The sequence below is a fragment of the Macaca thibetana genome, chromosome 7 (genome assembly GCF_024542745.1).
Source record: "Macaca thibetana thibetana isolate TM-01 chromosome 7, ASM2454274v1, whole genome shotgun sequence".
NCBI lineage: Eukaryota > Metazoa > Chordata > Mammalia > Primates > Cercopithecidae > Macaca > Macaca thibetana.
In genome coordinates, this window is record NC_065584.1 from 129,724,196 (window position 1) to 129,740,053 (window position 15,858).

General features: G+C 40.6%; 1 long non-coding RNA gene and 1 other non-coding gene across 2 annotated transcripts in view; one reads left to right on the top strand and one right to left on the bottom strand.

The window, feature by feature from the left end:
* The window catches only part of LOC126959017 (uncharacterized), a 56,097-nt gene extending 48,179 nt beyond the window's left edge, over positions 1 to 7,918 (top strand). Inside the window, exons 6-8 of the long non-coding RNA XR_007727431.1 lie at positions 3,900 to 3,939; positions 4,285 to 4,366; positions 7,907 to 7,918. This is a non-coding gene — a long non-coding RNA (uncharacterized LOC126959017). The remainder of the gene's footprint in view (positions 1 to 3,899; positions 3,940 to 4,284; positions 4,367 to 7,906) is intronic.
* Positions 7,919 to 13,191: 5,273 nt separating this feature from the next.
* On the bottom strand, positions 13,192 to 13,298 carry LOC126960152 (U6 spliceosomal RNA). The gene has a single exon (XR_007727743.1). It is a non-coding gene; the product is annotated as a U6 spliceosomal RNA (small nuclear RNA).
* Between the last annotated feature and the right edge of the window lie 2,560 nt (positions 13,299 to 15,858).

Consider the following 15,858-nt stretch of genomic DNA (forward strand, 5'->3'; position numbering starts at 1 on the left):
GCTGATTTAGCTTTTGTGGTTGGATAAAAAGTCTACATGATGAGATAGCTAGTGAGTCCATAAATCACCTCAGGGTGGTAGTCTGCAAATGGGAAATTGAGTTAACTTTCTTGTGGGTATGGCAAATACCTTTTTTTTTTTTTTTTTTTTTTCTGAGACGGGGTCTCCCTCTGTCACCCAGGCTGGAGTGCAGTGGTGTGATCTCGGCTCACTGCAAGCTCCACCTCCTGGATTCACGCCATTCTCCTGCCTCAGCCTCCCGAATAGCTGGGACTACAGGTGCCCGCCACCACGCCCGGCTAATGTTTTGTATTTTTAGTAGAAATGGGATTTCACCGTGTTAGCCAGGATGGTCTCGATCTCCTGACCACATGATCTGCCCGCCTCAGCCTCCCAAAGTGCTGGGATTACAGGCATGAGCCACTGCGCCTGGTTGCGAATTTTTTATTAGTTAACCTCAGATATTTTCATAAACACGTTTCAGAGTCCCCCAAACTCTGTTTTGGATGGATATAGAAAGTTTTTTGATAATTTTCTTGTAAAAAATTTCCACAATGACAGAAATTCATCCTTACTGTTCAGTTCACCTGGAGCCAGTGATCCAGTACCTGACTTTCCAAATTGAGGTTTTCACACTAAAATAACTTGCTGCTTCTATCTCCGGGGCTGTTTCATGAGCAGAGCAGTCAGTGTTCTTCAATTTGTGGCTGCCCACATCCTGACCCTGATAATCTTTCTTGTTAGCAGTCAGAGATGCGTCTACTGACCTGTGCATACGTTGCAGATAGATACTCTCTGAAATCTACCCTTGGTGGCTGGTGACTTTGCTATCATTGCAGGAAGTGTGATGGGTGCTATGTGTATTTTGTGATAAGAACTACTTGTTAAGCTTTGAGTGAAAGCCAGAGCCTCAGACACCATTCCACTGAAAAAACTTAAGACATCTAATATAACATATCAGGCATGTGATACGGTTATTTACCTGTCTTTTCCAGAGTACTGAATCTGGAACATGTATGTAGGAATTTCCTTACTAGTTTTAGTTTTAATAAGCACTTTTTTTTTATTTTTATTTTTTAGAGGTAGGGTCTTACTTTGTTGCTCAGGTTGGAGTGCAGCAGTGTAATCATGGCTCACTGCAGCCTCAAATTCCTGGGCTCAAGTGATCCTCCCTCCTCAGCCTCCTAAGTAGCTAGGACTGCAGGCATGTGTCACCACATCTGGCTTTTTTCTTTTCTTTTTTCTTTTTTTTTTTTTTTTTTTTTTGTAGAGACTTGATATGTTCCCTAGGCTAGTCTCTAACTCCTGGCCTCAAGCAATCTTTCAGCTTCAGCTTCCCCAGGTATTGGGATTACAGGTGTGAGCCATTGTGCCCAGCCTTAATAAGCACTTTGACTCTTTGGGGAAAACCAAGGTAAAAGCATGAGAACCCCAGGATAATTTCCTATTGAATTTCTAGAACATAAGTACCCTAATTATGGTGTTATTTTCATCTAATCTAATTTATCCCTGGGAACGTTGCCTGAGTATGACCGGCTATTCTTAAGGAAGCCTAACTTTCCAGTACAGTGTATTTCAGAAGCCACCATCATAAGGATGTTAGAGAACCCCTTCAGTATCCTTGGCCTGCCATTCAGTCCTATTTTTAGAGGGAGGCTGGGGAGTGCTAGTCTGTCTGGTCGCTCAGGGATCTCTGAAATGTTCAGAGTAGACCCAGAGAACTGGTCTTTGGCTAAGAGGTTCTCTTTGGTCTTGTGTTAGCTATTAAAGAGAATTCCAGGGGAACAGTATATCCGGTACTCTAGGTTACCCAAGCAATTTTTCCTTTAAAGAATTCCAGAGCATTCAGTTTGGCTCAGAATATTTGGAGCTTAACTGAAGCAAAAGCAGACCTTTCCTGGGGTAGCCGTGGGCTAGAATAGTTTTACCCCATCTCCCCCTCTGTCATCCTACAGTTTCCTGAAGATTCATCGAGGTTCAATGTGGGTTACCCAAGGACTTATGTACATTCCAAGGATGCCGAAAGATGCACAGCAGTGCTTATCTTTAATTCTACTAGATAAATTTTACTCATGCCGTGGCTCATGCCTGTAATCCCAGCACTTTGGGAGGCCAAGGTGGACTGATTACCTGAGGTCAGGAGTTCGAGACCAGTCTGGCTAACATGGCGAAACCCCGTCTCTACTAAAAATACAAAAAATTAGCCAGGCATGGTGGCACGTGCCTGTAATCCCAGCTACTGGGGAGGCTGAGACAGGAGAATTGCTTGAACCTGGGAGGCAGAGGTTGCAGTGAGCCCAGATCGTGCCTCAAAAAAAAATTTTTTTTTTTTGCTCTACCCAAATGAACAGAATAAACAAGCATCACTATGCACCGTTTGTGGGGGGTCAACATTCCCATTGCCTAAAATAAAAGTGCATTCTTGTTTGATATGCTGACACTAGGTGGGATATGACAAGGCTTAGATATGCTGGTAAGGGATACTTCAAGAAAACATATTGAAATAATATCTTTTAAAGTTTATAAAATAAACTTTGTCCATTTTTTTTCTGTTCTTGTATTTATTGAGCTCAATCCCAGTTTATTTTCAGAAGTCATCTCAGACATAGTAGTGGGTGCCAGAGCATTCCTACCAACCAGGAATACTATGTATATATGGGTGTATTTATCTCCTCCCTTACCCACTGTACCTTAGAACCAACCAAGAATTTCAGCATAATAAACCGATCCTTATCACACTGTCCTTGCAGATTGACTTCAGCCTTTAAACTGGCTGTACTTTGAGCCCCTACCTTGTCAAAACAGATCTACCTAGAAGTGGAAGAGTCCAAATTCAGAATAAAAAGTTGGCCAATGGTAAAGGAATATAGTAGCTTCCAAATCCCACTTCACATTTGCATCCCATTATAATAAAATGGTTCTTTTTTGACACAGCCCCTCTGACATTTTGACATATTCATCTTTGGGTAGAGTCCTCTGTTTCTGTTATTCCTAGAATAATCTTCATTTTTATCAAGTAATGGACCCTGAATTCTACTACTTTTTCCCAGTTTTCCCTGTGTAGGGTATTGCAGGGTTTTCTAGCTGAGTTGTTTGTTGACTCTTAACAGTTGTCAGAAAATGTGCAATAAAAATAATTTCTAACACTAACAATAGCAAGGCACAGAATCTCTTGGAAGCTACAATCAATGCAGCATCAACCCTGTCCTCCAGCAGCTGAGATGCTGGGGACTGAATTTCTCTGAATAAGCTTGTCATCCATCAGCATCTGTGTCATTATAAGAATAAACATCTCTCTGGAATAGAAGAATGGGCAGGAAATGAATAACGGTACTCTTCTATAAGTAGTCTACCCACAGAAGCATGTAAAGGTGCATCTATACCAGCCTGTGTTAAGAGTAAAATATGGAGGAGAACGGCTTAATCCCCTCCAATGTGGCATAGAAACCACACAGGAATGTTTCGATGTGAAGACAGATCTCAGGGTTTCCTTCTGCCCTGATATTTCTGAAGCCTGTGTTGTTAAAATTAGCTTTCTTAATCTCTTTTTCACTATTGCTATTGTCTCATTAAAGTAGCTTGTTTGTAAGAGTCTTGCAGAGTCCACAAAAAGCCTAAAACTGCTTTAGCACAAATATAGAAGTCATAGTAAAATCTAGAAAACTACCTGGTGTTTTCTGATTTCTTAAGCTGTAATTATTAGTAACAAAGGATTTATGGGATTCCAGAAGATGGAATCTCACAAATGCCAAACCAACTGTTTGATTTCACAGACAAGATTGATGGCAGCTGGGAAGTTAAATTTTAATTATAGTGAGTAGTTTTATTCTTCCATATTTTAGCAAAGCTTCTATAAAAAGGCTTACTAATTTGAATTTTAATTCTTTTCCTTGTTTCAGCCCCTGCTGAAGGTGATAATGAGCACTAAAATTTTCAGAAGTAAGTAGAGGGCAAAGAGAAAGAAAAAAAGGAAATTGCCACAGCCCTGATTGCCAGCCCTTTAGAACTGATAATATATTCCTTTCCTAGTCAATCCATTCTGTCCCAGAGAACTGGGGATTCTATTGGCTCCAAAAGCATCACATGATAATTTTCAAATGTATAGTGTAAGAAAAGGTCAGTTTCACTAGACTGCCAATAAAGGACAGAATTGCTATTCTTTTCTCTGATCATTTCCCATCCCTTAATCTGTGTTTTTCTTAAGTATTTTGCATACAGTTAAGAGGATAGAGAGGCTTTTGGTGAGAAGAACAAAATTTCTCACTTATATTTTCTCTTTTTCAGGTAAGAACAGAAGTCATCACAACCTTTGTTCTCTGTAGATCCACCAATCTGTACTCCATCCAGAGCATGTTAGAAGACTTCGGTGAACACAGGACCAAACTCCCTACTTCTCTTTTCTCCTTTTAAACCTCTGTAGGAATACAGACAATTTTAGAAATGAGAATATTTAGTTATGGAAAAAGTGAAGACCTTGGTGGGAAGTTTGTTTCTATAGAATGAAAAGCATGAATACTAAATTTATAAAACTTAGTAGGAATCAGAGCCAGACGCGGTGGCTCATGCCTGTAATCCCAGCACTTTGGGAGGCTGAGATGGGTGGATCACCTGAGGTTGGGAGCTCGAGACCAGCCTGACCAATATGAAGAAACCCCACCTCTACTAAAAATACAAAATTAGCTGGGCGTGGTGGCGCATGCCTGCAATCCCAGCTACTAGGGAGGCAGAGGCAAGAGAATGGCTTGAACCCAAGAGGCGGAGGTTGTGGTAAGCTGAGACTGCGTCCGTGCACTCCACCGTGGGCAACAAGAACAAAACTCCATCTCAAAAAAAAAAAAAAAAAAATTAGTAGGAACCAGGGAAATAGAAATAGGAACAGTGTGAATTCCCTATAAACTTCCTAATCAGATGACTATAGGATTTGTAATGGAAAAGTGGAACAAAAGGATGTTTCTTAAGAATACGTGTTATTCTTCATTGAAAGTTTTTGTTTGTTTTTTGTTTTTTGTTTTTGAGACAGGGTCTCACTCTGTCACCCAGGTGGAATGCAGTGGCGTAATCTCAGTTCACTGCAACCTCCACCTCCCGAGTTCAAGCAATTCTCCCACCTCAGCCTCCCTAGTAGCTTGGACCACAGGCGTGTGCCACCACGCCCAGCTAACATTTTTGTATTTTTAGTAGAGATGGGTTTTCACCACGTTGGCCAGGCTGGTCTCAAACTCCTGACCTCAGGTGACCCGCCTGCCTCTGCCTCACAAAGTGCTGGGATTAAAGGGGTGAGCCTCTGTACCTGGCCGATTGGAAGTTTTAAACTATGGACCTTTTAAGTTATGGAAGATTGACAATCAGAAGACAAGTAAGGAAGAGATAGGAGTTAGATGTTCAGGAGGAATACATTAAAACAACAGGTCTGGACTTTTGCTATCTCGTGATAGGCTTTGGCTTAGATTTGCAAAGCTAACATTCCAAAAGTTGTTTCATTTCCAAATAGGTATTACTTAATCTACCACTAGATGCCATTCTCACAGATAATGGTTAACTAGGTCAAAGATTGGCATGCTTTTGATTTTCTTTTTCAAATAATATTCTGCTAAAGAAGCTAAACATAATTAATTCCTAGAATTATCTCTAAATTGAAAGAATTATACACATTAGAAGAGGTTTCAAAGAATATATACTTAGTTATAATTAATTATATCCTATACTTATTCTCAAATACTATAATTATTGCTTATTCTAGTGTTATCCTGCTTACTTCATTTTGTCTAAAAATTCTTTTAGATGGAGTCTTGCTCTGTCTCCCAGGCTAGAGTGCAGTGGTGCAATCCTGGCTCACTGCAACGTCCACCTCCCAGGTTCAAGTGATTCTCTTACCTCAGCCTCCTGAGTAGCTGGGATTACAGGTGCACACCACTATGCCCAGCTAATTTTTGTATTTTTAGTAGAGATGTGGTTTTGCTATGTTGGCCAGGCTGGTTTCGAACTCCTGACCTCAGGTGACTCACCTGCCTAGGCCTCCCAAAGTGCTGAGATTACAAGCGTGAGCCACTGTGCCCAGCCCATTTTATCCAAATCTTCAGGAGAGCAAAATTTTCCAATTTAACCAGGACTATTCATGAATTTGGTCTTCTAAGGACCCAAGCCAGAGTTCTGGGCTCTTCAACAGCTTTGTCAGGTATCAAAACCTCTCTTTTCAGCCTAATGTTAACACACTATACTTTAACAGTGCTAGACTGGTACTGCTAAGCTTGAGTAAGCTTTAGGGAACCTTCTCGGTGCACCTGATTATGTCCCTGAGTCTCAGAGATTTTTTGCTTCCTGAGCTGAAGAAGAAATAGAAGAACACTCCTTCCTGACTACCTTGATGGTTAATTTTATGTGTCAACTCGGCTAGGCTAAGGTGCATGGTCGTTTGGTCAAACACCAGTCTAGATGTTGCTGTGAAGGTACTTTTAAAATGTGAGTAGCATTTAAATCAGTAGACTTTGAATGAAGCAGATCATCCTCCATAATGTGAGCAGATCTCATTCAATCCATTGAAGGCCTTAGGAGCAAAGAGTGAGGTTTCCTGAAGAAGAAATTATCTTCAAGACTACAACATAGAAACCCTGCCAGAGTTGCCGAGCGCGGTGGCTCACGCCTGTAATCTCAGCACTTTGGGAGGCCAAGGTGGGCGGATCACCTGAGGTCAGGAGTTTGAGACCAGCCTGGCCAACATCATGAAACCCCATCTCTATCAAAAATAAAGAATTATCCAGGTGTGGTGGCGGACCCCTGTAATCCCAGCTACTCGGGAGACTGAGGCGGGAGAATTGCTTGAATTAGGGTGGTAGAAGTTGCAGTGAGCCGAGATCATGCCACTGCCCTTCAGCCTGGGTGACAGAGTGAGACCTACCTACCCACCCTACCCCCGCCAAAAACAAAACAAAAAAAACCCTGCCAGAGCTTTTAGCCTGCCCGGTCTGCCCAGTCTGCCATATAGACTTTGGACTCAAGCCTGCAGCCTCAACTCTTACCTGAATTTTCAGTCTGCTGACCTGCTCTGCAAATTTTAGACTTGCCAGCTCCCAGAATTACACGGGTCACTTCCTGAAAATCTCTCTCTCTCTCTCTCTGTCTCTGTCTCTCTCTCTCTCTCTCTCTCTCTCTATATATATATATATATACACACACACACACACACACACACATACATACAATGTGTGTATATATACACACACACACATACATACAATGTGTAGGTAGATGGATAGATCTCCTATTGGTTCTGTTATTCTGGAGAACTGTGACTAATACAACTTTTCTAATAAGAAAGTTATTCCTCTATCTCTACTTCCCGCATTTCTTCTATTTGGAACTAGCATTTGTAATTTGCATCCAATACTTGCATTTATTTACAAGCATTTCTTCATGGGCTCATGAAGCTCTAATATATTTCTATTGTGCTGCTTCTTATTTTTATTAAAGAACCTTATCATCCATTTATCTTCTTAAAAAGAGGACATTTCAAAATTACATTTAATAGAAAGTAATGTTATAGCAGAAATACAAAGTGATATCTCCATACTTTGTTACAAATTTTTTTCAGATGGAGCTCTTAAAAACATTTTAAGTCTTGAGTGTATCTACTGGATAACATTCATTTCCTTTTTTTTTTGAATATAGTTAACTATATTTAGTGGATTATGGGTGGAGAAGAAGGATATTTGAATATTTAAGACACAAAAGACAAGATTGATACCAAGACTGACAACACAGAACAAATGCCAGTTTATAAGAGAGAAGGCAGAGATGTTAATAGTGATAAATTAAGAATCCTTTGGAACTTTTTCATAACAGGCTAGTAGTATATAGAACACATGACTACCTTAAGTTCCTTTCTCCTAATCTCTCTTGTTGCCTGCAGCCTCAAAAGTGTCCCACTGGGAGAGTGACTTTTCCGAGACTGTCATGAGTGTCTTTGTCGCTGGGACTTGTGTCTCCTAATGCTTGTGTGGCAGGTAGGTGCTTCTTTGAGTCTTGGTGATAGAAACACATAGAAATATGATTTAGTCCTTAAGGAACAAAAAGGAACCCATCCAGTTTTCAAGGGGGAGAAAAAGTTCAAAAGAATCAGAAACTTTTTTTTTTTTTTTTTTTTTAAGTACCCAAAGCAAAGCTTACTCAGGCTTTTCAGAGTGGTAAAAAAATAAAAATAAAAAAAAATAAAAAAAGATAGAAAAGTAGACAACACGCTTCTTATCTTCAAAGAAATTCCAGAGGGGTTCATTTTAAAAAGGAGAAGACACATGCTACTATTTAAAGAAGTCCCAGAAGGACTTAAACTTGAAATTCCCGCTGTGGCAGCAGCTTTCCTCATTACCCTCGTTCTTAGGCATCTTCTATGTCCCCAGAGGAGTTGAAGCCAACTCTGTTTTTCTAGTCAGTACAGTGTCCAGCAGCAACTATGACAACTATGTGTGCTGCAAAGAATTTTTCCAGAGGTGGCTGTCTCCAGGGCCACAGAGTTCCCTCTCAGCACTTTATGGGGGAAGTTATTCTCTACACTTTGAAAGTAGAGAAGAAAAGAAACACATGTGAAAGTATTTGGAAGTGCATAAGTGGTGTGTGTAAAGGGGAATGTCATGTTCAGCCTTGTGTTTTTCCTTCCTTCCTACTGGAACTCGTCTGAGTCTTTGTTACCCAGTTAGTAGAAATTGTAGATCTGAGTAGAAGTTTTCTTGTTTGTCGAAAGAGCATTACCACTAGTGATTGAAAGGTTGGCATTTCCAGAGAGAAAGGTGGCAGCAGCCCTTTTGCAACTTTTAAACAGTGATGAGAATTCTGGCCCTTTGTCTTTAAGCATTATATTAAGCAGACTTTGACGTCTTTCTTTCAGCATTTCATTCAACATTACTAACCCCTTTTCCTCCTCTGGTCCCTGGGAAAACATGGACTACCATGCAAAAGCTGCTACCAAATGCTGTGGCATCTTCAATCACAGTTCCTGCCCACCACAAGGGGGCCAAATCCCTGAGCCACACCTCTGAATTGATAGATCTTCTATAGAAGCATAGATTGGGCATCCTTTGCTTATCTCCAGCTTCTCTGCATTGCACTGTTTTGCTACATACTGTGAGAATGACTCAACCTCTTGCACCCTCAAGTTCCTGGCTTTGAGCAGCTACCTTTCCTAAGTGAAAAGTGAGCATCTGAAAAGCGATCGCTTGCTTTAGAACTATGTTAAAGATGGGCTTCCCTGTGAAGAATGACTCCAAAACATGAGAGATGGTCCATCTGAATAAATCCTTCAGTGAAATAAAGACCATGATAGACATTGCTGATGCTGGTATACTTTGGACAAATGAATCTGGGGAACAGAAGAAACTACACGGTGCCAGGCACGGTGGCTCACACCTGTAATCCCAGCACTTTGGGAGGCCGAAGCAGGTGGATCACTTGAGACCAGGAGTTCGAGATCAGCCTGGCCAACATGGTGAAACCCTGTCTGCACTAAAAATGCAAAAAATGAGCCGGGCGTGGTGGCGTGTGCCTGTAGTCCTGGCTGCTCAGGAGGCGGAGGCACAAGAATCGCTTGAACCCAGGAGGTGGAGGCTGCAGTGAGCCAAAATCATGCCACTGCACTCTAACCTAGGGTGACAGAGTGAGACTCTATGTCAAAAAACAAACAAACAAAACAAAAGAAGAAACTACACGGAGACTAGGAGTCTTTTTTAGGAGAAAGGAAATTTAGTTTACCTGTAACTAGAAATGGAGCTTAGAATTGTATTTCTGGGCTAAGAGAGTGACATGTACCCAGGTACAGGAGAAACTTCAGAGCCTTGCGGACCTTTGGCCATACATACAAGCAGGTGTTCTCTCTTACAAGAGCCCCTTTCAAATCCTAGGCACATTTTAGTCATACAACTGCAAACTCAAAATTAATTTGCCTTAGTTCTAGTGGTGGTCAGGGCTGGTGGTCAAGTGGTGGGTGAAGACTGCAATTTTAAATAAAATGGTTAGGGAAGGACTCACATTTAAGCAAAGACCTGAAGGAGGCAGGGGAACAACTCATGGAGATAGCTGGGGACAAGGCTTCCAGAAGAAAAGCAAGAGCAAAGGTCCGACAGTGAAAGTCTGTCTGGGATGTTCTGGGGCCAGCGAGGAGGCCTGTGAGACTGGAGTGAAGTGAGGAAGGGAGGTAGAGGAGCTGGAGCTGGAGCTGGGGTGGCAGTGGGGCCCAGGTGGTGTGGAACTTGTGTAAGCAAACGGGCTTCCCCTGAGTGAGTTGGGAGGGAGAGGAGTGACATGACCTGACTTCTGTTTTAACGGGATCATTCTTGCTGCTGAGGAGAACAGACTAAAAGGGAACAAGGGTAGAAGCAAAGAGATCAGGAGGAGGTGTTTTCAGTAATCCAGGGGAGAGATGACAGTAGTTGGGACCAGGATGGGAAGAACCTAGGTGGCAAGAAGTGGTAGGACTCTGAATATATTTCAAAGGTAGATGGATCTGCTGGTGGATTAGATATGAAGTGTGAGAGAAAGAGAGGAGTCACAGATGAGTCCAAGGTTGTCAGCCTGAGCCACTGGAGGGATGGAATTACCTTAACTAAACAGAGGAAGACTCAGGGAGAGGCAGGTGTTGGGAGAAACATCAGAAGTTCAGTTTGGGATGTGCCTAGCAGAGACATTGAATAGGCAGTTGAATACATGAGTGTAGACAAGTCAGGACTGGAGTTATAAGTTTGGGAGTCATATACATGGAAATGAAAGCCATAAGACTGAATGAGATTCCCAAGAAAGAAAATATAGACAGAATCTAAGAGAAAGAGCCAAAGACTGAGCCCTGGAGCACTCCAATGGTTAAAGTCAGTAGGAACCAGCCAAGGAGATGGAGAAATAGCAGCCATTGAGGAAAGAGGAAAGCCCGGAGAGAGGGGTATTATGAAAACAAGAGGAATGTCAGGCGCGGTGGCTCTTGCCTATAATCCCAGCACTTTGGGAGGCTGAGGCAGGCGGATCACCTGAGGTCAGGAGTTTGAGACCAGCCTGACCAACATGGAGAAACCCCATCTCTAGCAAAAATACAAAATTAACAGGGCGTGGTGGTGCATGTCTGTAATCCCAGCTACTTGGGAGGCTGAGGCAGGAGAATCACTTGAACCCAGGAGGCAGAGGTTGCGGTGAGCCGAGATCGCGCCACTGCACTCCAGCCTGGGTAACAAGAGTGAGACTCCGTCTCAAAAAAAAAAAAAAAAAGAAAACCAGAGGAAGAAAATGTTTTATGGGGGAAGAAAAGGGGTCCACTGTTGAATATTGCTGATCAGTGAAGTAAGAATGAGGGATATTTGCCTGGGATTTTGCAATGTAGGGAACATTAGTAATTGTAACAAGGGCAGTTTATTTAGAGAGGTGGGGGTAGAAGCCGGAATGAGTAGGTTCAGGGGAGAACGGGATGAGAGGAAGTGCAGACAGGGAGGATAGATGACTATTGTGAAGAGTTCTTCTGCAGAGAGTGCAAGAATAGAGCAGTAGCTAGTGGTGAAAGTGAAGTCAAGAGAGGGTTTTTTTCCCCCATTTTAAAGTGGGTGCAATAATACTGCATTTGCACACTAATGGAAATGTCTAATAGAAAAAGTGTTGATGCACCAGAGCAGCAGAGAATAGCTGGAGAAATTCTTTTCTCAGCATGTCTCACAGAACTGAAGACATTCTAACCTATGCCAAAGTTTGTTCCTATCCTGTGTACAATGAAATGCCAGCAATTCTGGTTAAGGAAATAGTTTCTGCAGGGGCAGAATTGGAAAGAGTTTCCGAGGTCCTTTGGAAAGCCAGGTCCCTGTATCTTGGAGTCTGAGGGCAGGGTGTGTGTGGATGAAAGTGCTAACCCAAGGGCCTCAGCTTTGACTCGAAGATAAATTCTTCTGGGCATTCGCACGAAACCCACTCAAGCAACCTTTCTGTACAATATAGCTTATAAAAAGACTTCGCTAAAACAGATTTTTACCATTTGTGATTATTGGAAGAGACAATCCATTCCACTGAGAGACTTTGTGGAGATGGGCAGAAGAGGGGATCAGATTTCCATACTGAGAGGTCAGTCTGGCTGCTGAGGATTGAGGAAGCTGTGTCAATAGTTCAGGTGAGAGATGTTGGTAGCTTGGACTAGAATGGAGGTAGTGAGGATGAATTTGATTAATTTGTTCTAAGCTAAAGGTATACATTTGGCAGATTTCCTATAGATCATAATGAAATCATGGGTAGTAAAGTGAGGGAAGGATCTAGTGAAGAATGAGAAAGACATGGGGCCTTGAAAAGAGCTCTAAGGAAGCCTAAGACTTTCGAGTCCTTTAGACTCCAGGGCTTGGTAAACTTAATCCAGTAAAGGATCGGATAGTAAATATTTCAGGCTTTGTAGCCAAGAATCAAAATCAAGATATTATATGGGTACTTATATAACAAAGAGGAAAGAGAAGCCATAAAGCTTTTATTGACAAAATTCAAAATATAATAAAAATTGAGGACACCCTTTTTATAATATAGTTCTACCAATGAGAAAAATGAAATTTTCTTTTAAGGGAATGATAGTTTTGCTTAATTGGTGTTCAGAGTTAGTCTTCCCTATTATCAAAATAAATTGCAAATGTTCGTCTATTAATGTGATGAGGTTTTACATCTTTATATATTTCAAATGTCTTTTTACACAGACACATAATGCCAAATGCTGATATCAATTCAGGAACATATAATTTAAACTGAACATATTCATTGCTTGGAAAGGTATTCATAGAATTCTATTAGATTCTTCTTTTGACGGGCTTTTAGCATGTCATTGCCAATAAATCACTTTCTTTTTTTTTTGTTTTTGTTTTTGAGCTAGAGTCTCGCTTTGTCACCCAGGCTGGAGTGCAGTGGTGCAATCTCGGCTCACTGCAACCTCTGCCTCCCAGGTTCTAGCGATTCTCCTGCCTCAGCCTCCTGAGTAGCTGGGACTACAGACACGCGCCACCATGCCCAGCTAATTTTTGTAATTTTTAGTAGAGATGATGTTTCACCGTATTGGCCAGGATGGTCTCAAACTCCTGACCTCATGATCTGCCCGCCTCAGACTCCCAAAGTGTTGGGATGAGAGGCGTGAGCCACCACGCCCAGCCTACACTTTCTTTTTTTAATTTTAAAACCATTTTTTAATTATTTAAAAAATTTTAAATTAAAAATATGGAAGCTTTCATGAATTTGCATGTCATCCTTGCACAGGAGCCATGCTAATCTTCTCTGTATCGTTCCAATTTTTATACATGTGCTGCCAAAGCAAGCACCGATAAATCACTTTCCTAAACCACACAGTTAAGTGTACTTTGAAATTACCTTTGTTCTTGCATTGAGTTCAGAAAAACTCTGCTGGAATGGTCATTTAAGCTCAGAAAATACATCTGTTGCAAATGGAGAATGGAGATCTTGCTTTTTGTTTTCAGTTTTGACAGCATGGGAGGTACATAAAGTAATTTCATATTACTTGTGATTGAGACATGAGTCATCTAAATGACTTTACCATAAGTTTTGAATATTAGCACTGTTTTGCCTCATAATTTTAGGTTGAATTTATTAAGAAACATTATCAAGTCTGTAGCAAAAGCTAATTCCAAAGTAATTAACAGTGGTTGTGGGCAGTTCTTCTATTTGAAAAAAACTTCAAACCTAGCCCCAAGCTCAAAAGATTGCAAAAAAATCTTACCATTGCTGAACCATTGACTGCTGTGTAGGGGGCAAGTCAGGATATTCACACAATTCCTCAGTTCCCACTAAAGACTCAATATTGATTCCTTGAACAATGCACAACTGAGCAGAATCAGCAACCCATGTTGATTCACCAGGACCCAAGGAAAATCACTCCACATCATTTGTGTTAATTGATTATTGTCACTCCCATTGTCCTCAACTCGGACAGCAACCCTCCATGGCAAAGGCTAATACTAATTTTAAGCAGTTTGTTTCTTCTGGACACATTTCTCCAGCAACCAAACATGATTTAATTAACTAGCCATTAGTAAATGGATTTCCTTGATTAGTTAACAAATGAGCCAGTTGGGGTACTTATCTGCAAAAAGGTTGAAGACTTTTTTTTTCATTTTTTTATTTTTGTGAAGACATTTTGCTGACATGAGATATTTCATTTTAAATTTTCTATTTTTTCCTGACTCTTGCTTTCCTGTGAGTTGGAAATCTTGTGATGAGTACTTCTGGTAATGTCAGCATATATTCTTTCAGCACGACTATAATGTCGTTGTACAATGTTTTGCCGTCTAATTTAATCAGAATGATCCACACTCCACTGCGCCTTAGAAGTATGACAGTGACATTTACTTTTCTTTTCTGTTTTGACATGATGGGTATAGACTGGTAATAAAAAAATAAAACATCATAGGTACAGTGACACATGAGACACTTGAAACACTGCCAAGTGATAACTGTGTCACTGTGATGTGTGGCGTGCCAAGTCACATTGCGAAGCAGTGACAGCACCCTATAGTGTCTCTATCACAACTACTCAATCTGCCATTGGAACACAAAAGTAGCCATGGACAATGTGCAAATGAATAAATGTGGCTGTGTTCCAAAAAAACATTATTTATGGACACTGAAATTTGAAATTCATGTCATTTTCATGCATCATGAAATATTATTTTTCTTTTCCTTTGTTTCAACTATTAGAATATGTAAAAAAAAAAAATTTAGCTTGAAGGACCTGTTAAAAACAGATGGCAGGCCATAATTTGGTAAATGGAAGATTGTTTCAAGATGAAGCCTAGAAAATAGCCACTGGGCCAGGCATGGTGGCTCATGCCTGTAATCCCAGCACTTTGGGAGACTAAGGCAGCAAAATTGCTTGAACCCAGGGGGCGGAGGTGGCAGTGAGCCGGGATAAAGCCACTGCACTCTTCTCAAAAAAAAAAAACAACCGCTGCAACTCTCAGTTATTTGTTGAACTCAGAGGAAGCAGTTGGACAATGTGAGAAAAACTGCAGATATAAGTGGATCGAGTGGTGAACTGAAGGTGAGAGAACGAATATGGAAAGTATAAGCCATCTTTTTGCAAAATATGGCTCTAAAATGGAGGAAAGAAATGATGTAATTTAAGAGAAGACTATTGGTTAAAATAGGTGCAACTTGATCATGAGCACTTAAATCTCCATTTCTTCTTTCTTCTTTAATAAGGAAAATAATAGCTATCTTGATGTTTCTTAGAACAGTCAAATGAGATAAAGTATGTTTTAAAGGCACCAGCATGATGCCTAGCATATAGTAGGTTCTCAAGAGTTAATTAATAAATATTCTTGTATACTTCTTATTTGCTTCGTGAAAAACAAGAGTTTATTGCTTCCCATGTAGCTTTGTTATTTAGTTCTTGAACTATTTTTTTTAAAATCAAGGTTGTATTGCCTTAGTGAGGTGCTTTGAAAGTTGTTAAATAAATCAGAAGTTAACTGATTGGTCAGGATACTATATTACAATTTTAATAATTTGGATTTTGTAACTTCCCCAACTTTCCGCCTGCTAGACTGAATTCTAATCTTTTTAGTCTGTCTTCACATGGGAACCACTTCATCCTTTCTGTCATTTTCATTGCCTTTTTAAAATCATACTAAAATTAGACAAATAATTATACAAATGAATCATACAAATCATACACTGGTTTGGTATATTAGTGGGCTTATATTTATTTTTATTACTTTTTTAATATAACTTTTTTTCTGTAAGTCATACCTAGAGTTACCACATGACCCAGAAATTCCACTCCTAGGTATATACCCCAAGAGAAGTAAAAACATATGCCCATGCAGAAACCTGTGTGTGAGTGTTCACAGCAGCCTTATCATA